At 43.0% G+C, this 26,810-nt stretch overlaps 1 protein-coding gene across 1 annotated transcript in view; it reads right to left on the reverse strand.

Annotated features, from left to right (window-relative positions):
* HECW1 (HECT, C2 and WW domain containing E3 ubiquitin protein ligase 1) overlaps nucleotides 1–26,810 on the reverse strand; it is a 310,169-nt gene that overhangs the window by 224,886 nt on the left and 58,473 nt on the right. Inside the window, exon 2 of the mRNA XM_056112411.1 lies at nucleotides 11,273–11,381. The gene's annotated coding sequence lies outside the window, so the exon portion shown is untranslated. The remainder of the gene's footprint in view (nucleotides 1–11,272; nucleotides 11,382–26,810) is intronic.

The raw sequence follows: 26,810 nt of genomic DNA on the forward strand, positions 1-26,810 counted from the left end.
TGTTCAGGAGACCAAATAGAGTGCAGCGTACTAATCCAGGGTGGACTGCATGCAAGGCAAGTCCCATAACCACTTGTACTACTTTTCTTCCCCTTAGTAAAGTAAAGGCCCTCCCGTTGATCATCGATTTGCTAGAGCGGGCCCAGTAACGTCTCCATTGGAGACTTTGTTGTTACTGTGTTTGGCGTATCAAATACGTCACAGGGAGCTTGCCAGGCTCTGCCGTGCGGGCGAGATACTCTCGGTAGCTTGCCGGGCTCTCCGAGAGGGGCGGAGGAATCGAACTCGGGTCGGCCATGTTGGCTGCGTGCAAGGCAAACGCCCTACCGCTGTGCTATCGCTCAGTATTCTTCCCCTTAAATATAGAAAAATCTGATGATCACTGGAAATTTAATACATTCCATTTCAGTTGTTATGGGGAAGAACATCAACTATTTAAAATATTTCCTCTGTGCTTATAACCCACAGGTAACATACAGCATTATCCATATATAAATGTGTCTAAGCTGAGACGGGAGAAGACTGAGCATGCAGAGAAGGAACTAAAGACATCTTCGAATCACACCAACAGGACCAGAACAAAGACACGGCCTGCAAGGAGGAGCATAGCTTCAGAAACTAAGGAGTGAAGAGCATCTGGAGAAGTTGGCTAGGAGGAACACTAAACTGAAACCACTTACCAGTTCCAAGAAACCCAGAGTGACAGGTTTCCAGCCTACTCCTGAGAGATTTCCACAGATCATCCCATGGCAAGGATGAGCGCTCACACACTGGGACTCTGTGGGCACTGGGAGATAAGTCCCTTCCTAAGGCAGTAGAAAATTTATAATACTTTCCCTATATTACCTGAAATTCTACTTACCAAAATTTATCTAAAGTAAAAGTAAGCCATCCACAATCTCAGCAGCTTGATTCAATCAGACTGTTCTCCTAACACATTATTAGGAGGGAACATCCCTCAGGTGCAACCCATATGGAAAACATATCAAGTGTCCCTAAATGAGCAACCTTGCTCTCCACAAACCAGACTCTCTTCCCGACAGAGTCATGAAAAGTGGCATTTTATTTTCCTCTGGCTATTGAATATATTAAAAAAATTATAATCTTCCCTTCAGGTAGGGCTACACAGGAACTATTTTTATGTCATCCTAGATTTTTGTAGGGTTTGGGCCACACCAAGTGATGGTCAGCACTTCCTTCTGGCTCCATACTCAGTGGTGACTCCTGGTGGTGGACCGTATGTGCACTATCCCTCTGGCTCTGTCCTGGGTCTTGACCTCTCCCTGGCTCTGTTCACCCAAATTCTACCCAACCACAGAGAGAAGAAGGCATGTGTCTTCCTGAGTCCCGGGATTTATGACTTTCTTCATCAGATAAGGTGACTCCACTCCATGCCTGACTGGTCACAGGCCTGTTCCCAGATGGGCAGGCATAAGAGGAATGCTGTTCTGCAGGTGTTTACATCTGAAAGATGAGGTTTCCTGTATTTTATTTTTTCTCACATACCCCTAGTTTCAGATTAAATTCACAGAATCAAGATACATAAAATCCTCAGACAACCTATGACTGTAACCTGTGGGAGTTCTAAAATCTTCCTCAGATACCAAAACTATTGTGACTATAGGACAACAACAGTCTGAAAGGGGGTCAAGTTAGGGAACAAAGTGTCAGTGCTTAAAGGCACAGTGAGGAATCTGACAAGAGCAAATCATCAGCGTGGGTAGATGGAAAAAGCATCTTATCTGTGTCCTTAAGGGGCAGATCAATTCCGTCCAAGGTTTACCCATTTCACTGCACACTTGACTTTCCACAGAACATGTTCATGCTGTAACCAATGATTTTTTTTAATGCTACCCAGAAAACCAGAGTATTTCTCAACACCATATATTCCTGTGAGTCTCTCAGAATGAGGGCAGAATTCTAATTGTCACATTGGTTCCCTACAGGGATCTGTGCCAATTAAGAGAATTCTGAAACTGTGGAAGGGAAATAATAATAATGAGGAAGGGTTGAACCCTAAAAGCTTCAGGCCTTCTTGGATTATTTTTCACTCAAATATAAAGAATTTATAAAAATGATATGGAATACTAAGTAACACACCATGTTCAATAACACATATTTGCTTAATAAATACATGAATATAATTTGATCTTGTGATATGTTTTATGCTAAACATATATATTATGAGTTACCAAAACAACAACAACAAAAAAAAAATACCACAGAGTGCCTTTATAGTCCAAAGGCAGAAATACTGAGTTATCTGTTTGTTTGTTTCAAAATAGCGCTCAGTTACTGTAAAACTCTTGCATTAGAGTTGTTTGTGTGTTATGAGCTTTAAGTTCAGATAATTGTATCTGAACTTAAAGCTCATAACACACTGTCTGTCTGTCTGTCCTCCCATTGTTCATCGATTTGCTCGAGCAGGCCCAGTAACGTCTCCATTGTGAGACTTCTTGTTACTGTGTGTGGCATATTTAAATACTCTCGGTAGCTGGCCAGGCTCTCCGAGAGGGGCGAAGGAATAGAACCGGCTTGGCTGGGCTGGCAGCTCACAAAACAAACAGCCTACCTCTGTGCTATCGCTTCAGCCCTCATAACACACAAACAACATTAAACTAATCTCAAAAGGTTTCAGACGAAATACTGTCACTGTCACTGTCCTCCCATTGTTCATCGACTTGCTCGACCGGGCCCAGTAACATCTCCATTGTGACAGTTACTGTGTTTGGCATATCAAATACCTCACAGGTAGCTTGCCAGGCTTTGCCATGAGGGCGAGATACTCTTGGTAGCTTGCCAGGCTCTCAGATGAAATACAATAAAAAAATTTTATTACCCAACAGTGTCTTCTAAGTGAAAAATGTCTCCTGCAGTACTGACAAAAGAGATATGAGGATCCTTTAAGAAAGATTCTATAAGAAATGCTTTCAAGCCTGATAGTTTGTTATTCATAGGGAACATTCAAAATTACAGCTTAAACGGTCCAACTACACTAGCAAAAAACACATCATTTTCCTTCATTGTAACTTATACGTCTGGTATAATCTATTTCATTCATTATTTTATGAGCTCATATCTGCAGAACTCTTAGGAATCACCAGAATCTGGTAATCAGATGTTGAGTTTTCTGAAAGCATGTTCCCTAAATTTTTTTTTTATGTAGGAGTACTGCTATTTATTCAGCCACTGATTAACTGATTGAATTGGGCATGAACTCCACTTGTTCCCTAAATTTTTAAATGTTCATTCAAATCTTGAGCAAGACCTAAAGAAATATCAGATTTATGGAAATATGAAATACAACTAGAAAAAAGCAGACCAAAGGGCCAGAGTAATAGTACAGCGAATAGGCTTTGCCATGCATTCAGCTGACCTGGGTTAGATCCTCAGCACCCCTGAGCCCACCAGAAGGGAACTCTTAGTACAGAGCCACAAGTAAGCCCTGAGCACTGCCAGGTGTTGCCTCTAAAACACACACACACACACACACACACACACACACACGATCAGAACTTCAATGTGTTTGTATGTGTGTGTAATTAAGTTACTCTTAGCATATTAACACCTAATGGAAATATATCTGCCATCAATAGTTTTGGAAGCTACATAATCAAAACCTTATTCCAAAGAAAAAAAGTCAGGAACTTCATGAATTCACACATATTTTAACTTTCTATAATTCAAAAATTAAAATTTGAGGAGAGATTCACATACAAAAGGCATAGTTTCTCATGCTTTCACAATTGTGTGTGGGAGTCCAGGAGCAGGCCCAGACCCACGGCAGATTCTTAGTGACAGATTAATCCGACCCTCCAAGTGGAAGGTCAGATTGCTGCACGGGCTGCAAACAGAAAAAGGGGCGCCCGCTCTTCTGGGTAGCTCTCCCTCCACGGAACGACAGAGGCAGTGACAGGCAAACAAGCAATACTGACTTCAGTGCACAGGAGCTGAGGGAAGAAGGGGAAAAGGAGGGAGAGAGAGGAGGATGGAGAGAGGGTAGAGAGGGAGATTGAGAGAGAGAGTAAATCAGACACTCCTTTCCACAGTGGCTTACAGCCCTCCCCCAATGAAATATATTTGCTATTCCTAAACGAATGTTAAAGTCTAGTGGAATTTGATTAATTTCTTGGTAGCTTGGCAATTATGAGAAAAATTTTTGAAAGTTAGCTAATTTTTGGTTTGGGATTTTTTGGTTACTATTAGCCCTTTACACAGACAGCTCACAGCAGGCGGTTCTGAACCTATTCTCGAACTCATCATGCTGGTAACTCCCTTGCCTTTACTGGGACAGGTCACAAGAGACACTGAATTGGTAATGAGTCCCTAGTGAATCCCTTCTGCTAATTAGTTTAACAGTCATATTTACCAATGCAGCGGTAGAGGCTAACGTGCGTATAAAACACTCTTCCACCTACTGCCCATGTGGCCTAAAGCAAATCCTTAACTTCTAAGAAGTTAACTTCTCAGAACTTACTCATTTTTTTTCAACTATAAAGTACAAAACTATAATAGTTTCCTTCTCATAGATTTGGCTATGACCAGCTGAGATGGTACTTGTAAAGTTAGATGGTATCTGTAAAGTTGTAAAGCTACCCAGAACAATGCCTGGCACAACAAAGTGCATCAAAAATAACAACCGCTATATTGCTATATTTACAGAGTCTACTATTTCAGTATCAAGTTGGCATTTCCAAGATCCTCCAAGTGAGGTCCTACTCAGTTTGTTTTTGCTTCTATAAGATCGCCCTGCTTACTGTCTTTAGTAACAGGAATGGTTTCCCATCCTCAAAATGTATGTTCACATCCTAACTCATGGGATTAAGAATGTTACTTTATTTGGAAAATGCCAGTTATCTTGAGATAAAAGGGGTCACTGTGAGTGGCCCAGGCTCGTGCTAACGCCAATGACAGTTTTACTATAAAATTAACACAGAGGAAGGAGGCAGAGAGCAGGCAAAGGCAATGGACACAGAGACTGGCCAGTGAACCACCCATTCAGGAATTCCCGGGGCCCTCAGAAGCTAGACATGGCATGCTCAAGGGAGCTTATGTGGTGCTGAATATGAAGCCCCCACCAGCTAGGTCCAAGGCAAACGCCCTATCTCACTGTACAATCTCTCTGGTACCTGTTCATTCTTTTTGCCTATATTTTCTATATGTTTCATTATAAAAATGTAGCACCATAGCACTGTCTCCTGTTGTTCGTCGATTTGCACGAGTGGGCCCAGTAATGTCTCCATTGTGAGACTTTGTTGTTACTGTGTTTGGCATATCAAATACGTCACGGGTAGCTTGCCAGGCTTTGCCGTGTGGGCAAGATATTCTAGGTAGCTTGGTGGGCTTTCCGAGCAGGGAGGAGGAATTGAACCCGGGACAGTCGGGTCAGCCGCATGCAAGGCAAACACACTACACGCTGTGCTATCGCTCCAGTCAATTATTAAAAATGTAATAAAAGTTTAAGTTATTCATGAAAACAACATGAATAAAATTATCTCAAAAGAAAATCTGGAAAATGATATGTCTTCTCAATGCCTTGTTTATTAATAATAATCACCATTTTATTAGATAGCAATTATTGTCTTTGAACATAAAAAATTAGAAACAATGCAAATACAGAAAAGGAAAATGCAATGAATACCAATGCTAATTAGTACTGTTAAGTGCACACTCCTAAGTGAATATTATGAACAAGGCATAATATATAAAGTGTTTCTTGACTTATGCATATGAGAATTCACAAGTTTAAGACAGGGCCTTCCTGACTTCCACTGAAGATAAGAAAATTAATAGTACAGGAGTTAAGACCCTTATCTCACATGTGACCAACCCAAGTTTGAACCCTGATGCTGCATATGGGTCCTGAGCACTTCCAGGAGAAACCCATGAGCACAGAGCCAGAAGTAGTCCCTGAGAACTACCAGGTATGTAAAGGTAAAGGTAAAGGCCCTCCCGTTGATCGTCGATTTGCTCCAGCGGGCCCAGTAACGTCTCCATTGGAGACTTTGTTGTTACTGTGTTTGGCATATCGAATACTCTCGGTAGCTTGCCGGGCTCTCCGAGAGGGGCGGAGGAATCGAACTCGGGTCGGCCATGTTGGCCGCTTGTAAGGCGAACGCCCTACCCGCTGTGCTATCGCTCCAGCCATGTATGTAAAATTCCAGGTATGTAAAATTCCAAAAACCAGAAATAAACACACACACATATATGTATGTATATATAAACACACTATATATAATATATATTATATATATATAATATATATATAGCACTGTAGCACTGTCCTCCCGTGCTCATCAATTTGCTCAAGTGGGCCCAGTAATGTCTCCATTGTGAGACTTGTTGTTACTGTGTTTGGCATACTGAATATGCCACAGGAGCTTCCCAGGCTTTGCAGTGCAGGTGAGATACTCTCGGTAGCTTGTCAGGCTCTCCGAGAGGGGTGGAGGAATTGAACCCGGGTCAATTGAACCCGGGTTGGCCACATGCAAGGCAAACGCCCTACCTGCTATGCTACCGAGAATATCTCGCCCGTATGGCAAAGTCCTGCAAGCTACCCGTGACATATTTGATATGCCAAACACACTAACAATTGTAGCACTGTCCTCCCGTTGTTCATCCATTTGCTCGAGTGGGCCCAGTAACGTCTCCATTGTGAGACTTGTTGTTACTGTGTTTGGCATATCAAGATACTCTCGGTAGCTTGCTGGGCTCTCAAAGAGGGGCAGAGGAATCGAACCCGCATCAGCCAGGCCAGCTGCATGCAGGGCAAACACCCTACCACTGTGCTATCACTCCAGCCATATATATATATATATATATATATATATATATATATATATCACGATCACGACCATCCTATTGTTCGTCAATTGCCTCGAGCAGGCCCCATTAACGTCTCCTTCATCCTAGCCCTGAGATTTTTTTTTTTTAAGTGCCATATTCAAGGCTCTTTCAGGGTTAGGAGAATGAGACCCATCACTGTTACTGGTATCTGGCATATTGGGTATACCACAGGGAGTTTGCCAGACTCTGCCATGTGGGCAGGTTTCATTCAGTAGCCTGCCAATTTGTCCAAAGTAGGAATGAGATCATAAGATGTTGCACGGCCGCATGTGGTCACGCACTTCCGGGAGCTGAGTGTGATAATCTCTGGATCCTGGCTGTTGTTGGGTTTACACTGCAGTTGGTGGGTGTAACTGTCTAGCTACTGGCAGGTCCAGTCCCAAACAGTGCAGGCTTGGAGATCTCAGCCCCGGGTCCCATACACCTGGGTTCCTCTGCCAGTTCTTTTATGCGTGAGGCTCATCCAAGTGTGTGGAGAGTGGTCCCAGCATGGCCTTGGCTGGGGCCTGGAGGTCTTCAGCTGTTGGGCCCTGGTGGGGACAGTCAGGCACAGGGTAGGAGTCGAATCCGGCTCAGCCAGGCTGGCTGCACCGCTGTGCGATCACTCCAGTCACCACAGTAACAATATAGATATATAATATATTTATATTAGGGCTGGAGTGATAGCACAGCGGTAGGGCGTTTGCCTTGCACGCAGCCAACATGGCCGACCCGAGTTCGATTCCTCCGCCCCTCTCGGAGAGCCCGGCAAGCTACTGAGAGTATCTCGCCCACATGGCAGAGCCTGGCAAGCCACCCATGATGTATTCGATATGCCAAACACAGTAACAACAAAATCTCCAATGGAGACGATACTGGGACCGCTCGAGCAAATTGATGAACAACGGGAGGGCCTTTACCTTTTACCTTTACATGCATATCCTAGGCTTTGGAAAGTCAGTCCAGGGGTTAAGTGCTTGTCTTGCATGTGGCCAACCCTGGTTGTATCCCCAGCATCCATGGTCCCTCAGCACTCAGTGAAGCACTGCAGACCCTGAGCATCACAGGGTGTCCCGGGTAATCCCTGGCACCATTCAGTCCAAGTAGCACTGTGTCTTCAGGATAAATGTTGAACTGCAGGCCCAGTTGGGCAAAAATTATTGAAGAGGTCTCCATGCATCTTGAACACCTCTTTAAAGAACCCCTCTAATTCCCCCCAAAATAAAACTAGCCTCTGATAGTTACTAACAAAGCATCACATCTAATCTGTGCAGGGGCAGGGACAAATTCATTTCATACTGCTTGCTCCAATAAAATTCAAAGAATGGCAAATGGAATTATCAGAAAATAAATCAAGGAAAGTCAATTTGTTGATTGTTGTATGATTTAAACTACATAAATAAGATCATTTAATACAATACAGTATACTGCCTATTTTTATTTACATAATTAAGTGTTCAACTCTGGCATCTAAAATATATTGCCTTAAATTTTATTTTGTACCTGCATCTTATTGCAGTAATCATTATATCTTCCCTGTAATAAATAAAACTTTTTTGCCCCCATGGCAGGTATATAACAAGTCTATTTTATATTATTTAGTCAAAAAAAATCTTAAAAGAATGGCAAATGATCAGAAAAAAATCAATAAAAGTCAGGTTTGGGTAGTTAATTGCTATATGTTTAAAAGCCTTTCTAAATCTAGTAGGCAACCATATCCACCATTAGTGAGTGTCATACTTAATGCCACATGCTGTTGTCCTGCTCCCAATCTTAAAAGATTTTCTCAAACACTGTGTGTTTAATGTTGAACCATTTCCAGTGACGGATGAAGGGAGAAAGAGCAAACACCAGGTGTTCTGCGAGTCTTCTGAAGCTTCTAGTGCCCAAAGACTACTCACTCCTTGGAGCAGAGACAACAGCGGGCTCCCCAAAAAGAATCCTAGCACTTATCAGACTCCTTGCTGACTACTGACCCACTTTTCCACAATTTTCTACTAACTTACTTTCCCATCAGTTCCACATGAACAATTACCTGAATCTGAGGACAATGACTCCACCATCTTCTACGATTGACAGAACCTGAATAAATGTCTCTTATACCAACTCTTATCTCTGACTATTTAGCCTCCAAGCAGCCAGCACCTGAACTCGAGTTAGGCGCAGCAATATGGTACAGCTTTTGCCATGCTGCTCGGCTATGTTCTAGGGACCATGAAGTGCCAGGAATCTATCAAATGTGGAGCCTCCTTTGCATGAAAAGTATAAGCTCCAGCCCTTTGAGCTATTTAAGATCTATTTTTACTAAGTCTCCTTTGTTCCTCCCCCTTCTAAACTGCAAGGCTTCTAGCCCTCTTGGTCTGTTTCAATTTACTATTTAAAACAATTTCCTAGGAATAGTTGAAAGTTACTAAGTTTGATAGCTTGCTGCATCTTCATAAATTCACATTTAAATTTACATGCAACTCCTAATTTCTATGAATTTCCTAAGTATTATTTGATTTGCACAGTCACAGGGCGTGTGTTTTCTGAAGGTCCAGCGCCCTATCTCTCCCGCCACCTGCATTCGGTAATCTCGAGCCGTTTCCCCCACCCCAGGGAGGTCGATGGCGATGGGCAGGCAAAGCAATGAACGAGGGCCAGGCTGTTCGGTATCAATTGTAGTTTATTCCAATATTGAGCCTCTGCCCGAGCCTCAGCCTGAGCCTCAGTCTCTGCTCTCTCGAGCCCCAGCCCCCTTCGAGCTTACAGTCTTAGTTTATAGAGCAATCACGTAGGGTGGTGACACAAAGGTGGGTTGAACATTAACAAATTAGCAAAGAGAGGTAAGACCACTCCTCGAGGAAATTAGCTCAAGAATTAAATCTCATCTAAAGAGATTTATTTCAGATCACTAGGAGATCTGCTCAAGGGTGGGATCCCAACAAGGGTGTGTTCTTTCCTCAGCTAGTAATCTAGTTAAATAGTTGTAGTAAGTCTACTTCTAATATTTCTAGCAATGTCATTCTGCATGAGCACAGTAAGAGATAAACTTTGGTTCTTCCTGAGGAAATCTCAAGATATATATATATATATATATATATATATATATTAAAGTAAAGGCCCTCCCGTTGATCATCGATTTACTCGAGTGGGCCCAGTAACGTCTCCACTGGAGACTTTGTTGTTACTGTGTTTGGCATATCGAATACGTCACGGGGAGCTTGCCAGGCCCTGCTTTGCGGGCGAGATACTCTCGGTAGCTTGCCGGGCTCCCCGAGAGGGGCGGAGGAGTTGAACTCGGGTCGGCCATGTTGGCTGCATGCAAGGCAAACGCCCTACCGCTGTGCTATCGCTCCAGCCCTATATATATATTACAGTCCTCAGGCCAGGTTAGTCTTCCTAGCCCCAGCAGGGTCCTAGTCTCATCGTTACTTACTTTTGGATCATGACAGCATTTGTCCATGATCATGCCCTCAACTTATAGTTGAGTATCGTGGCACTTTGGCCTGGCCCATTTTGATGCCAGGGTAGCTCACAGCTTGCCCTGGATCCATTCAGTCCCTCGTCGGGACCCTGCTTTTGGGGTGCTAGGAACTAAGGGCAACTGAGTCAAGAAAGCAGATGCCCAGCAGTAAATATTATTCGGAGTCAATCAACTTCCAAGTTACAAAGTATAATATTAACTGTCTTCCTGTGTCCATACAGAAAGGACATTGCTTTAAGGTAAACTATGCAAAAGACATAATTTACAAGTTCAGTGTCCTTAGAAGGATCTGATCTTACAAGCTAACAGAACCTGATTAGGGAGAAAAGGTGATTAACTGGCTCGGGAGAAGAGTTTATAGATAAATAGAGGAATAGGAGTGACTTGGGAGCACTGTGATGGGTGTAACCCAATAAACCTGAGCTCCCTGTGGCAGTGTTATTCTACAACAGGACAAGAAGGTCATGATCCACGGCAGATAAACACTTCACAAACACTTCACATGGTGCATGGTTTTACTGCACGGCTTCAGAGCCACTGACAGTCTTGAAGTGCAGTCCTCCCTCTGTTGGTCATGCCCAATACAAAGCTTGGGACAAGGGGCACTAAGTACATTTCACAGTGTTACTGTTAGGGCTCCTAGTGTTAATAAGTTACGGCAGAGTCTGGCAAACTCCGCGTGGCGTACCCAATATGCCAAATACCAGTAACAATGATGGGTCTCATTCTCCTAAAGAGCCTTGAATATAATCTCAGGGCTAGGATGAAGGAGACGTTACTGGGGCCTGCTCGAGGCAATCGACGAATAACAGGATGATTTGTGATTTGTGACTGTTAGGGCTCAAGTGATGGGTCTTCTTTTATTTATCATATAGTAATTAAATAATTTAGAAAAATGATGCCTAACATTTTCACAGAACACATCTCTTGTTTCACTATACTAAGAGACATTATTGTACAAAAACGCATCTTACAACTTACCAGTGACAGGAACTATAAGAGCAGAGAGTCCTCCCGCAGGCAAGTCAAGTAGCCATCGAATGAATCCAAATTAAGAAACACCACAACGTAGCTTACATACTCCTGCTTCCTGCACATAAATATAGAGTGCTCTTGAAATTTCCCTTTCAAATATTTGAATTGAAAATTTCATTTCAAATGAATACCAACATTTTTAGATATACACTATCCATTCATCAAATACACTAAAATGTACAGAAGAAGAACATGAATATTCATGAAAACCCTTAAGTACTACAAGGAAAAAATAACTTACTACAAACAGAATAAACTTTCACTAGCTCAAATACAGAAGGGGGAAACAGCAGAAAGAAAATTGGGGAGATTACACCATAATTCATCCTGTCCTTTACATATCAATTATTTTAAATAAATTAATGTTTAAAAACTCCTTTTTTAATATTAAACACTAAATTAGTAAAAAATCGTTAAACAGGAAGTATCTTTTTTGTAAACTGCTCAAATATATCAATATATTTGGTGAGCTATATCACTGATCCACATGCATAAATATATAAATTAGTAACTTTTAGACACATTCACAAACACTACTGGGGAAGGTTTTTAAATACCTTACATCTGTGCTCTACACAGAAAAAATAAAACAGCAACAAAGGACTGTAGAGAAACTCATAATTCATTATTTGAGAACCCAAGGATTAATTTTTTTAACTATTAGAACTAATAAGGGATTCAAGTAACATATCAGGAATATAGGCATCATTCCAAAGAGAAACTGTCCTTCTAAAAACTATCAAAAAGCAAATAAAATATTGAAAATGAACAACTCAATTACTTTAACAGTAAAAATAATACTTTAATTACTTTAACAGTAAAAATAATAATAAAACAGCCATATACCAATACATATGCTATATAAAAGGTAAATACGACTATAGATTTTTAAGCTCAATCCTGTATGATTTACCTAAGAATCCATTTCTCATAATGACTCCACCAGGTAGTCATTGATAGAACTGGAACTGCTGGACAATTAAGTGAACTGTCAGTTACCACAGAGTTCCTAATAGACTCACACCAGAACCCACTATCTCATTATACTCTCCAAAAAGTTCCTCTGTACCCCATTCCTTCATCAGCTATGATATCCAGGAAAAACAGAACTGCTGCAGAGACATCTGAATTTTCGGTTATTATTATTAAGCAGTGTTATGGCAAGTGTAACTAAAAGTTTATGTCCTGGAGATTGATCGTCTTAGTTCAAATCTTGGCTTCACAAATTACTATGTGAACTTAAGCAAGCTATCTTACATCTTTAAATATTTCTGTTACAGGCCACTCCAGGGGAGGCTGGTCTCCAGCTGATATCACTTGGCTTACTCTGCAATGAGAGAGAGAGCCCTTCCCTTCCAGCTGGGTTCCAGCAGCCTCTAGCCAACAGGCACCATATTAAGGGCCCCACACTACAGCTCCTGAAGCACTCAGCCACATACACAACCCTGCAACAGATCTTCTCAACAAATTGCAGGCTTCTCAGAGTTATACTTCCTGTCATCTGGTGAATGCAGGCGGAGAAGAAAGAGAGCAACCCCAGCCTAATACCTCAGCATTTCCCACAGGGCCTGACTACAAAGAGTCACCCCCCAACACAGTAGAAACTAGAAAACGAATGGGGCAAATACAAAGAAGACCAAGGAATTAGGAGTGGGGAAATATCACTGCAGACATAAACGACATCAACCAAATCAGTAAATCCTCAGACAATGACTTCAGTGACACCATAATGAGGGTGTTTAATTAGCTCAAAGAAATAGTGGCACATGTAGTCAGCAAAGCACGAGAGTATGAGTTAAATTGTGAAAATGACTACAATCGGAAATGACAGAACATGGTATGTGATATAAAATAGAGACGCTCTGAACAGCAGAATAGCAGAAGCTAAGCAAAAAATCAAGAAGCTCCAATAGAAGAAGGATGAAACTGCTAAGAAACAAGTAAAATTGGAAAACCGTTTGAAAAGAAATGAACGGCATAGTGCTGAACTATGGTATGAGTTCAAGAGGAACAACAGAAGAACCACTCGAGTCCCTAAAGAACAAGAAGGCAAATGTGATGAAGCAACAATAGTTAAAGAACTAATCAATAAGAATTTCTGTTGGGGGTATGGTGTGCTGCCAGCAATCTGTACCTGTGAGGTGCGTGCACCAGCAGCCTGATGGAGCCTTCAGACTTCCAGATACCCCAAAATTGATGCTGTGCCTTTGGCCAGACCCCAAAAACTTGGGGCAAAGTTTACCAAGAAAGCAAACAGCCAAAGTTAGGTATGTGGGAGACACACCCACAAACCACCTTTGGCTCAGCTGTATAATTGGAGGTATGGCCTCTCTTGGTTCCTGATCAGACTGCTTAATGGCCAGGATCCTAGAGACTAAGAAACAAATCTCAAAACCCAACAGCTTTTAGCAGAAATGCGTCCAGTCCCTGCAGTAGGTTACAGGCGCTGGGCCACACGGGTGGGAATAGGTTTCATGCCTTGGCTTGTTCCCCCTGGAGGTCCAGTGGCCGCCATCCTCCAGAGACCACTGGACAGTCAGGTCTGGGCCCACAATGACGAGACACATGGGGCCTCACAGGATGGAGTGGAGCAGGTCCTTTCCTCCTCGTCCCAGTGGGACCCCGAGTCGCTGCCCATGAACGGCCTCTCTGGTTCCTGATCAAGCTGCTTAATGGTCATGATCCCAGAGACTCAGAAACAAATCTCAAAACCCAGCAGCTTTTAGCAGAAATACATCCAGTCCATGCAGTAGGTTACAGGCACTGTCCACCCCAGGTGGGAATAGGTTTCATGCCTTGGCTTATTCCCCCTGGCAGCTCAGTGGCCGCTGCCTCCAGAGGCCACTGGACAGTCAGGTTTGGGCCTGCAGTGATGAGACATGCAGAGCTTCAAGGGATGGGGGTGGAGCCGACCCTTTCCTCCCTATCCCAACAAGACCCTGAGTCGCCGCCCACAAATGGCCTCTATGGCTCCTGATCAAGCTGCTTAATGATCATGATCCCAGAGACTCAGAAACAAATCTTGGAACCCAGTGGCTTTTGGCAGAAATGCATCCAGACTCCTCAGTAGGTTACTGTCACCAGGCCATTCCAGGGTGGGAAAGGGTGCTGTCCCTCCACCTGCTCCCCCTAGGCGGTTCAGTGGCTGCCATCCTCCAGAGGCCACTGGACAGTCAGGTTTGGGCACTCAGTGATGAGACACGCGGGGCCTCACAGGCTGGGGGTGGAGCCGGCCCTTTCCTCCCCGTCCCAATGAGATCCCGAGTCGCCACCCACGAATGGCCTTTCTGGCTCCTGATCAAGTTGCTTAACAGCCATGATCCAAGAGACTCAGCAACAAATCTCAGAACCCAGCAGGTTTTGGCAGAAATCCCACCAGATTTAATTGTTAAAATTTCGGAATTTCAAAATCACGCAGCAACTACTGCAGCCACACGACATCATATGTTACTGATAATCAGCAATAGAAAACAAATTGTCAACTGTTGCCTTTTCAGCAGATCTGAGTGTTGGGCTAAAATCCCAAATAATGATAGGTCTGGTGTCAAAATATTGAATGTGATCAAAGTAGAGAGAGAGTAATATGAAAATCATCTGTCCCACAGGTAGGGGGAGGGTGCAGGATGGGGGTAAACTGGGGTTTTGGGGGTGGAGAATGGGCACTGGTGAAGGTACGGGTGTTTCATTGTATGACCGAGACATAGACCCAAAAGCTTTGTAACTGCTCTCACAGTGATTCAATAAATAAAATTATGAAAAATGGAAAAAAAATGTAAGGTGGAGTTCATGTCCAATTCAATCAGTGGCTGAATAAATAGCAGTACTCCTACATAAAAAAAAAAATAAGAAGAAGAATATCTGAGAGTTGAGGAATAGAGGAAACAAGATCCAAGAGGCAGAAAGGTTCTAGAGGGAAAAAGACTCAAGTAAACTCAAAACAAAAATATCCAAAGATAGAATACTAAAAGTCGCAAGAAAATAAACTTATACAAAAAAGAAAAGCCCAGCATATCTACCAAATGAGGTTCTATAAAGCAGAGGAGTATGGACAAATATAGTACAAATACTCAATAAAATGAGCACGTTACCAAGAACACTCTTAGCAGCTGATTAGCTTTCAGATTTGAATGATACTTATCACTTAATCACTTAACTTCCCGTTAGTCATCGATTTGCTCGAGTGGGCGCCAGTAACATCTCCATTTGTCCCTGTCGCGTGCTAGTGTAGCCCAATGGCATCTGTTCGCTCTGGGAACATGAAGGGCCTCAAACCGATCATTCATGATCTTGACGGAGAAGTCTGACCATCTGGTAGGTGGGCGGCCATGCGGTCTTTTGACATCCCGTGGAATCCAGTCGGTAACAGCTCTAGTCCAGCGGTCGTCTTTAAATCTCATTACGTGACCAGCCCATCTGATTTTCGACACCTTGGCAAATGAGACAGCGTCCCTGATTCTTGATCGTCGACGGATGTCAGAACTCCGGATTCTTTCTCTCATTTGAGTGAAACGTGATATTCCAAGTATAGCTCTTTCTATTCTTCTTTGGGAGACCTGAATAGCGTTTTCATCTTGTTTGCGTAGGGTCCAGGTCTCTGAGGCATATGTTAATGCAGGAAGAACAGTGGAATCAAAGAGATGTGCCCGGAGCCGGAGGTTCTTCGTCCTCTTAGCTATTTCTTCGACGTTCTTGAAGGCGTTCCAAGCTGCTCTCTTCCTCCTGCACAGCTCGGGTGCCAGGTCATTTGTCATGTTGACCTCTCGACCTAGGTAGACATAGCTGTTGCATTCGGAGATGGTCATTCCATTGAGAGCTAATGGGGCGTCAGGAACGAGGCTGTTTCTCATAAACATTGTCTTCATAAGATTCAGCTGTAGTCCTACCTTTCCACACTCACGGTCAAAGTCAGCCAGCATTTGTGCCGCTTGGCTGATGTTTGGTGTTATTAAAACAATGTCATCAGCAAAGTGGAGGTGGTGTAGTTGCCGACCATCTATCTTCACTCCCATTCCTTCCCATTCCAGTCATCGCATGATGTTCTCGAGGGTGGCACTGAAGAGTTTCGGTGAAATGATATCACCCTGCCGCACCCCTCTCTTGACATCAACGATCACTTCTTTGTAGAATGGTGAGATCCTGGTAGTGAATCTGCAATACAGCTCACGAGGATCCTGATGTATTGGGCTTGAATGCCCTGATTGGCTAGGGCTTCAATGACCGCTTCCGTCTCAACAGAATCAAAGGCCTTCTTTAAATCAATGAATGTTAAACAGAGCGGCATCTTGAACTCCCGAGAAACCTCAATGAGCTTGGTTATTGTGTGGATATGGTCGATGGTGCTGAATCCTTTGCGGAACCCGACTTGCTCGCATGGTTGTCCTTCATCTAGTGTTCTGCCAATCCTATTTAGGATGACTCGAGTGAACAACTTGTAGATGACAGATAATAGGCAGATCGGGCGATAGTTGCCAATGTCATGGATGTCTCCCTTCTTGAACAGTAGTACGGTCCTGCTGGTTTTCCATTGAGACGGAACCTTGCATTCAGACAGGTAGCGAGTGAAGAGCCGAGCCAGTGTATTGATGAGTATTGACGGCAGGTTCTTCAGGTGTTCAGGTCTGACCTTGTCTGGGCCGGGTGCTGTTTCTTTCTTTACCGATGAAATGGCGTGTCAGATTTCGGAAGTGAGAACGTTGGGAACGATATATCCATCCTGTGGAATTTGGTATGTCAGCAAGTGGACATGGCTATCGAAGAGATTTGAGTAGAAGTCATGGATAATCTTCTCCATTGCCATTCTGGAGGATGTGATGGATCCATCAGGACGTCGGAGGGCAGTCATCTTGGTCTTGTAGTTGGCGAAGGACAGGTGAGCGTTACGAATACTTTTCCCGGATTCTGCCACATCTACCAGTACTTCTGCTCTTCTCTCTTTGAGGTCTTCCTTGATCGCATCTCTGCACTGCTTTGCGAGCTCGGACGTTAGCTTGCGGTTGCCTGAGGCATGCGCCAAACCACGCTGGCGAATTAGCTCAAGAGTTTTCAAAGATAGGCGATTTTTTGTGGCTATCTCTCTCTTGGCGTTCCTCGCACAATCATGGAGGTGCTGAACCAGTCGATCGTATTCCTTGTCAATGTTGTCAGCAATGGCATCTTCCCATGTTGCCGCAATAGTACCAAAGAGTTCCCAGTTGGTGGTCATTCTGGGAGTTCTCTTTTTGAACTTTGCAGCCCTTTCTCCCTGCTCTGTGAAGTAGAATTTTGCACGAAGGAGATGGTGGTCCGATCCCGTTCGAAATTTTGGGACAACAGCGACATCGGTCAGGCAAAACCGTCGATTGAATATGATGTGGTCTATTTCGTTGTGGAATCATCCACCGGGAGACTCCCATGTCCATCGTTTAGATTCTGCCTTCTGGAACTGTGAGTTACCATGAATGGTCTTGGTCGACATGATGAACTCAGACAGTCTCTCACCCTGTTCGTTCCATTCTAGGCCATGGGTCCTGATGTGAAGTTCTTCAGCTGATCTTCTCGGTCCTATCTTGGCATTAAAATCACCCACAATGATCTTGTAGAAGGTGTGGTCTTCTTTATAGAACTTCTCTAGCTCCATGTAGAACTTCTCGATTTCTCTTTCATCATAATGAGATGTTGTTGCATAGACAACGAAGATAGAAACTGCAGGCAGTGAGCCACATCTATTCAAATGTAAACGTCCGATTCGGGTTGTTAGGCATTCGAATGAATCAATGCTCTTGGCCAAGTTTGTGTTGACAAGGACACTGACGCCTCCAACACCTCTTTTATCGCATGTTCCGAGGAACAATTCTTCTCCAGTGTCGAAAACGGCATGGTGAGATTCGTACCTTCTTGTCTCGGTCAGACCAATGATGTCGTACTTGATCATTCGCGCTTGTACCATCAGGTCCTCTATGGATGCATCTGATGCTAGCGTACGTGCATTGAAAGTACAGATGATCATTTTTGTCTTTCTTCGTTGTGGCAGCCTAGGTCGGCCTTGAGATTTTGTCGGCCTCTCCTTTCTCATCCTTCTCAGTGCTGCCATGTCGGTGAAGCCTTCAGGGTCAGGTGAATGAGACCAGTTGTAATTACTGGTTTTGGCATATCGAATACACAACGGATAGCTTGCCAGGCTCTTCCGTGCGGGCGCAATACTCTCGGTAGCTTGCCAGTCTTTCCGAGAGGGATAGAGGCTTTTGGGGCGACCTCTAATCACCCTTGTAGGTGTTACCATATTTGAACCCTACCAAATACGGTACGACAATTCCAGAAGATGGGTATTTAGTGTCTTATGATGTGTCCGGAAAGCGTCCTAGAGTGTGGCGATGGCTGGGTAGTGGAAGTAGTGTCGATCTTGAATGATTACTTGAATGATACAAAGCTAAAGAAACAGGCACCAGCTTAGGGAAATCATCACCTTAAAACTAGTTTTGCAAGAAGCATTGATAGAGTCTCTTTATAGGACAGGAGAAACTTCTAAACGTGGGGCATTGAACATGGCACTCACAAGTGATGCATATGGCTGTCCTCTACTAGATTAAGAAAGGTATAATCTGGTCTTATGCGTATTCCTAGCTTGCTAAGGCATTTTATATATTTTCAATAATGAGTTAACACTCACATTGATTATTTAATATCTGATCATTTTTTATAACCAGAAATTCTTATTCAAATTTTATAGACTCAGACACTTAAGCAATATCTATAGTATTTTCTGATATTAAAAACAATATTCCCTTTCTAAGAATAGAACACTGGTATTTTTATATGACTATTTATATTTTCCCATTCAAATTCTCTTTACTCTTAATTTTACAAGTGTAGGTTTTGTGTATTTCATGGAAACTCTAAAATATAATAGCAAAGAATTTTTTTAAAAGAACCTTTATTCATAACAGGTAAAACAGAATAATTACCACCATATAATCCAAGTACCAAAAAACAAAACAAAACAAAACAAAACAACCAGACTTTAACTTGCAGGTGCACTGGTCTTAGGGCTGAAAACTCCAGAGCCAGCTCAAGAGAAAAGGGGCTGAGAATTAGCCTAGTTCTACAGATTCTGGAGATCTCGGGGGTGGCAGGCAGTGGTAGGGTTGTTGCTACAACCTTGAATGCCTGAAACAACTGTATTATGAATAACTTTGTAACCATGCTGTTTAAATAAAGTTAGGGGTGAAATTAACGCAATATATTTTAGATTAGCACTGTAGCACTGTCACACTGTCCTCCCGTTGTTCATCAGTTTGCTCAAGTGAGCCCAGTAACGTCTTCATTGTGAGACTTGTTGTTACTGTGTTTGGCATATCGAATACGTCCCAGGGAGCTTGCCAGGCTTTGTAAATATGTATTGAGTATTGAGTATTGAGTATAGGGCTGGAGAGATAGCACAGCGGGTAAGGCGTTTGCCTTTCAAGCGGCCGACCCGGTCGGCCAAGGTTCAATTCTTCCGCCCTTCTTGGAGAACCCTGGCAAGCTACCGAGAGTATCTCGCCCGAATGGCAAAGTCTGGCAAGCTACCCGTGGCTTATTCGATATGCCAAACACAGTAACAACAAGTCTCACAATGGAGACGTTACTGGGCCCGCTCAAGCAAACTGATGAACAATGGGAGGACAGTGCGACAGTGCGACAGTACTGTGTATTGGGTATCTATTATGTATCTGGAAAAATACTAGGCAGACATGTAGAAACTACAAGAACTGAACTTTCTGTCAGGTAAGAAAGATTGAAAACTAATCAAGACCATAAATTCACTAAAACACCATTTAGCAAGAGTCCTGAGTCACTGAGGTCTGTCCCTTGTCAATATAAACTCTCCCAATACGTCCTGGCAAGGGTCATTGCTGAGATTCCTGGAGAAGGAGACAGGTGGTCACTGATATACAGCAACAACAACAACAACAAAGATACAACCTAAAACTAAAGAAACACTATTTCCTTCCTTCCTTCCTTCCTTCCTTCCTTTCTTTCTTTCTTTCTTTCTTTCTTTCTTTCTTTCTAATTTTTATTAAAGAGCCATGATTTACAAAGTTACTGATAGCTGAGTCTTAGGCATAGGATAATTCAACACCCTCCACCAGTGTCAACTTCCCTCCACCACTGTTCCCAGACTCCCTCCACACTCTACAGCTGCCCATCAACTTGGCAAACACATAATAAACTGTGAGTAGTTGCAGCTTAGGTCTCATGTTTTCAGTTTTGTTGAATTTGTTGATTTTTGTTGAATTTGCCATCCTCATGCAACGACTGGAATGGGAAGGAATGGGAGTGAAGATAGATGGTCGGCAACTACACCACCTCCACTTTGCTGATGACATTGTTTTAATAACACCAAACATCAGCCAAGCGGCACAAATGCTGGCCAACTTTGACCGTGAGTGTGGAAAGGTAGGACTATAGCTGAATCTTACGAAGACAATGTTTATGAGAAACAGCCTCGTTCCTGACGCCCCATTAGCTCTCAATGGAATGACCATCTCCGAATGCAACAGCTATGTCTACCTAGGTCGAGAGGTCAACATGACAAATGACCTGGCACCCGAGCTGTGCAGGAGGAAGAGAGCGGCTTGGAACGCCTTCAAAAACGTCGAAGAAATAGCTAAGAGGACGAAGAACCTCCGGCTCCGGGCACATCTCACAACAGTGATTCCACTGTTCTTCCTGCATTAACATATGCCTCAGAGACCTGGGCCCTACGCAAACAAGATGAGAACGCTATTCAGGTCTCCCAAAGAAGAATAGAAAGAGCTATGCTTGGAATATCACGTTTCACTCAAATGAGAGAAAGAATCCGGAGTTCTGACATCCGTCGACGATCAAGAATCAGGGACGCTGTCTCATTTGCCAAGGTGTCGAAAATCAGATGGGCTGGTCACGTAATGAGATTTAAAGACGACCACTGGACTAGAGCTGTTACCGACTGGATTCCACGGGATGTCAAAAGACCGCATGGCCGCCCACCTACCAGATGGTCAGACTTCTTCGTCAAGATCATGAATGATCGGTTTGAGGCCCTTCATGTTCCCAGAGCGAACAGATGCCATTGGGCTACACTAGCACGTGACAGGGACAAATGGAGATGTTACTGGTGCCCGCTCAAGCAAATCGATGACTAACGGGAAGTTAAGTGATTAAGTGAATTTGTGTTTTGGATATATGGCTATACCCCTCACTCATATCACTGATTAAAAAAAAAACCCTGATGCCTGCTCACCCATTCTTCTCATTCTTTTCTCCACACCCCCTACCCACTGTCCAACACTTGATTCCATTCCTTCTCTGTCCATCTCCCCTCTAAACACTGGGGTCAAAGGTAATCCTATCATCCCCCTTTACTGCAGTACATTTCCTCATCCAGTATTTAATATTTCACAGATAAGTGAGATCATTCTGTGGTTATCTTTGTACTTGTGGCTTAATTCACTCAAAATATCCTCCAATTCCAACCATGTTGTAGCAACTTGCATGATTTCATTATTCTTTGCAGCTGCATATTATTCCGCTGTGTGTATGTACCACATCTTCATAATCTATTCATCTGTCACTGGACACTTAGGTTGATTCGATATCTTAGCAACTGAACTGAGTGCAACAATGAGTACTGGTATGCATATGGTCCTTTGGAGAGAAAGAAACACTACTTTTTTTTATTTCTTTGGTTATTTAAATTTGAAAAAACAAAGTAAACAAATAGAAGTCAGTTAACTCTGGCTCTGAACATGTAAGTCATCAAGAAATGTGGAAAGCATTTTTTAAAAAAATATTTTTTCGGCTCTCAGCCACTGCCCACTCTGGGGTATGCTGTGGAGCCCCAGCATGCTGGTCTAAATAAACCCCATTTGTACTCCTGCAAAAAAAATAATAATTTTCTTTTTGGGTCACACCCAGATATGCTCAGGGGTTACTCTTGGTTCTACACTCAGGAATTACTCCTGGCGGTGCTTGAAGGACCTTATGGGATGCCGGGGATCAAACCTGGGTTGGCTGCGTGCAGGGCAAATGCCCTCCCCACTGTTCTATCGCTCCGGCCCTTAAAAAAAAATTCTTGATTAGACACTAGTAGAATTATATAAGAAAAAACCTCCAACCCCATCAAAAAGTGGGAAGAAATAAACAGAAGCTTCCTCAAAAAAGAAATACAAATGGCCAAAAGGCACATGAAAAAATGCTCCACGTCACTAGCCATCAGGGAGATGCAAATCAAAACAACAATGAGATATCATCTCACACCACAGAGACTACCACACATTCAAAAGAACAAAAGCAACCAGTGCTGGCGTGAATGTGGGGGAAAAGGGACACTCTTTCACTGTTGGTGGGAATGCCGACTGGTCCATCTTTTCTGGAAAACAATATGGACAGTTCTTCAAAAACTAGAAATTGAGCTTCCATATGACCCTGCAATAGCACTTCTGGGAATATATCCCAAGGGTGCAAAAAAGCACCAAAAAAGCATAGTGGAACTCTAGGGGGAAAGGGAGCACAGATAGAGAAAGGAGCATCAAATAAAGGGTGTTGGGAGGATCCTCCCAGGATGGGAGAAACATGCTGAAAGTAGACTATAGACCAAACATGATTGCCACTCAATGCCTCTCTGCAAACCACAGGACCCAAAAGGAGAGAGAGAACAAAAGGAAATGCCCTGCCACAGAGGCGGGGGGGGGGGATGGGGGGGATAGGGGGTGGGAGGGATGCTGGGACCCGTGGTGGTGGAGGATGGGCACTGGTGGAGGGATGGGTGTTTGATCATTGTACAATTGAAACCCAAGCACAAAAATTTGTAAATCTACAACTGTACCTCATGGTGTTTCACTAACAAAAATTTTTTTAAAAATGTAAATGATGAAGAATGGGCAAAGGTGGAGGGATGGGTACTGGATCATTGTATAACTGAAACCCAAGCAAAAAAATCTGTAAGTCTACAACTGTACCTCATGGTGTTTCACTAATAAAAAATTTTTTTTAAAAAAAGCATAGTGGAAATGACATCTCTAACTATACGTTCACTGCAGCACTTTTCACAATAGCCAAAAGCTGGAAACAACCCAAGTGCCTAAGAACAGACAACTGTCTAAAGAAACTTTGGTACATCTACGCTATATGCAGCTGTTAGGAGAGATGATGTCATGAAATTTGATTATAAGTGGATAGACATGGAGAGTATCAGGCTATGTGAAATGAGTCAGAAAGAGAAGGACAGATATAGAAGAACTGCACTCATTTGTGGAGTATAAAATAACATAACAAGAGACCAACACCCAAGGACAGTAGATATAAGGGTCAGGAAGATTTGCTCCATAGTTGGAAGCCTGTCTCATGAGTGGGCAGGGAGAGGACAACTGGAACGATGGTTGGAGAAATCGGTCGGGATGGGAGAGGTGTGCCAAAAGTAGATAAAGGACCAAACATGATAACCTCTCATTATCTGCATTGCAAATCATAATGTCTGAAAGTAGAGATTATAGGGAATATTGTCTGCCATGGAGGCAGTGGGAAGGTGGGAAAGGTGGGGGTATAGTGGGGATATTGGTGGTGGGGAATGTGCACTGGTGGAGGCATGGGTTGTTTGATCATTGTGTGATCGTAAGTCAATCATGAAAGCTTGTAACTGTATCTCATGATGAATCAATACAATTTTTTTAAATTCTTGATTGAGATTCTGAATTTTACAATATTGTTCCTAAAATATGATATATCTACACAATGGAATACTATGCAGCTAATAGGAAAAATGAAGCCATGAAATTTGCTTATAAATGGATGGGCTTGGAGAGTATCATGCTGAGTGAAATGATTCAGAAGGAGACAAGACATAGAATGACTGCATTCAGTTGTGAGATATTAAAAAATACTGTGAGACTAATATCCAAGGCCTGGGAAAACAGGGGTGGGGTCAGGAGGACTGGTCAATGGTTGGAAGCATGCCACAAGTGCGGGGTGGGAGAGGGAAGGATGGGGGTGAAAGGCAGTTAGCAGAGAGAAGGGACATGACACTAAGAATTGAAAATGATCACTCTGGACAAGAACTGAGTACTGAAAGTAGGAGAAGATATATATATATATATATAATAATTTTTCAGTATCTTATTGCAAACCATTTGGGGCACAAAAATAGAGAGAGGAAGAGGAGGAGGAAAAGAAGAAGAAGAGGAAGAGGAGGTGGAGGAGGAGGAGGAAACGGTAGAGGAAGAGAAGAATGAGAAGAAAGAAGAAAAAAGAAGAATGAAGAAGGAAGAAGATGAAGAAGGAAGAAGAAAAAGGAAGAAGGAGGAGAAGAAGGGAAGGAAGAAGAGGAAGAGGAAGAAGAAGAAGAAGAAGAAGAAGAAGAAGAAGAGGAGGAGGAGGAGGAGGAGGAGGAAGAGGAGGAGGAGGAAGAGGAGGAAGAGGAGGAGGAAGGAAGGAAGGAAGGAAGGAAGGAAGGAAGGAAGGAAGGAAGGAAGGAAGGAGAAGAAAGAGGAGGAAAAAGGAGGAGGAGGAGGAAAAAGTAGGAGGAGGAGGAAAAAGGAGGAGGAGAAGAAGAAGAAGAAGAGGAGGAGGAGGAGGAAGAGGAGGAGGAGGAGGAGGAGGAAGAGGAGGAGGAAGGAAGGAAGGAAGGAAGGAAGGAAGGAAGGAGAAGAAAGAGGAGGAAAAAGGAGGAGGAGGAGGAAAAAGTAGGAGGAGGAGGAAAAAGGAGGAGGAGAGGAAGACATCAGGAAGAAAACACTGGTGGTGGGAAATGCACACTGGGGGAGGGATGGATGTTAGAACTTTGTATGACTGTAATCCAATCAGAAACAACCTTTTTAACTGTATACTCACAGTAATTCTATTAAAAAGATATATATTATTCATAATGGTTTCTAATGCACATAATTCCAACAATGTAAAATATATCTTATAGCTTTGATTTCAAAAGTGCTTCAAAGTATTTCTCTATAACTTTAGTCTTTGTGCCATATAACAACAAAATAAAAGATATGCAAAGATGTGCCCTAAAAGCCAAATGAAACATGCTGCTTCAAAAAAAGGAGTAAAATGGATCTATGTCACTATCTTAGCAGGATGAAATAACAGTATAAAGCTCAATTATTTACTCTAAGCTTTTAGCCCCAGATTACTGTTTTCTGAAAAGCACACATTCTTTCTAGTCTAAATCTGCATTCTTGTTAGAAAACATCAGAACAGATGCATTGAAAATTAAGATTTTGCACACTTAATAAAGAATTATTTGGATAAGAGATGCTTTCCATGGTCTTTTATCCAAAAAGTTTTCAATGTTTCCATTATTCATTCAACATTTCCATTATTCACTGTAGACCAGAATGAAGTTTCTCCAAGAGTAGCCCTAAAATAGTGTTCAGATCAGGTAGGCCAATTTAACCAGGTCTCACATCGCAATGTGACAATGTTCACACTGGTTCCCATCTTCATTTCCCATGTCATTAAGTTCTGAGTCACAAACCGCACTGCTGGGCAGAAGCACTGGGGGATCTGCTTGAGAAGAGCAGGGACATGACCACCACCTGCTGAAACACCCCCTTATCTTCACCTTCCTCACCTGAGCCGGAGAGGCATGGGCATAGCTGATGGTGACTGGAAAATATTACACGTCCTCAACTTCTCTCAGAAGCTTTTCTCTACATAACATGGAACCTTCCACTGTTACAACCTTCAGACCAGTCCAACCAGTGCTTCTCAGCTGAGGCTCTCTGACCCCTACTGAGCCCCAGGATATTACTCCAAGGGGAACAAAGGAATGAAAATCATACAACACAGAGTGCAAACTAAGGAACCGACCAGTAGAATAGGGGCCACAGGAAGAAAACAAACTTGAAGGGTCAGGAAAAGGTTGAGAAATACTGCTTTTAGGCATGGCTGGGGGATATTTATCCCACAGGAAGACCTGAAAAATCATGTAATCTGGCCCTGGTACATGGCAGGACCAAGAAGTATGCTGTTACCAACGGCCTGCCGCCCATCTTCTTGTATTATATGATCTACAAATGATGTTATAAATATCCAAATGACCCTTGGCTGAAAAATAGTTTCACCACCACAATACAGAACTCTTTAAACTGTGGGTGCAACTCAATATGAAGTCACGTATCTAAATGTGGAGGTTGCGAAAAACCTGCAACAGTAAATGGTTTCTTACTGCTCAACGACAAAAAATTAATTCAAAATCGAGTGCTTAATGAATCAAGGTATTTTTAGGTTCTTACTTGCCCATCTTGCATTTCTTAGAAAAAAAGAATCCCAAGTTGAAAAAGTTCAAAAAGCCCTGCTCGCCAGATACAGGACCTGGAAGCCAGAAGGACGGCTTGGTGCCGGGCAGCACTGGACCAAGGTGAGGCCGTGGTGCCGGGCAGCGTTGGACCGAGGAGAGGCCATCTCTCTGTAGGTGCCACCTGCGAAGAGCACGGCCGCGCCACTTCAACCCATGCCCCACGTTTTTCCACCACTCCATAACTCCCCATGA

The sequence above is a fragment of the Sorex fumeus genome, unplaced genomic scaffold, assembly GCF_029834395.1.
Source record: "Sorex fumeus unplaced genomic scaffold, SorFum_2.1 ptg000002l, whole genome shotgun sequence".
NCBI classification, from domain to species: Eukaryota; Metazoa; Chordata; class Mammalia; order Eulipotyphla; family Soricidae; genus Sorex; species Sorex fumeus.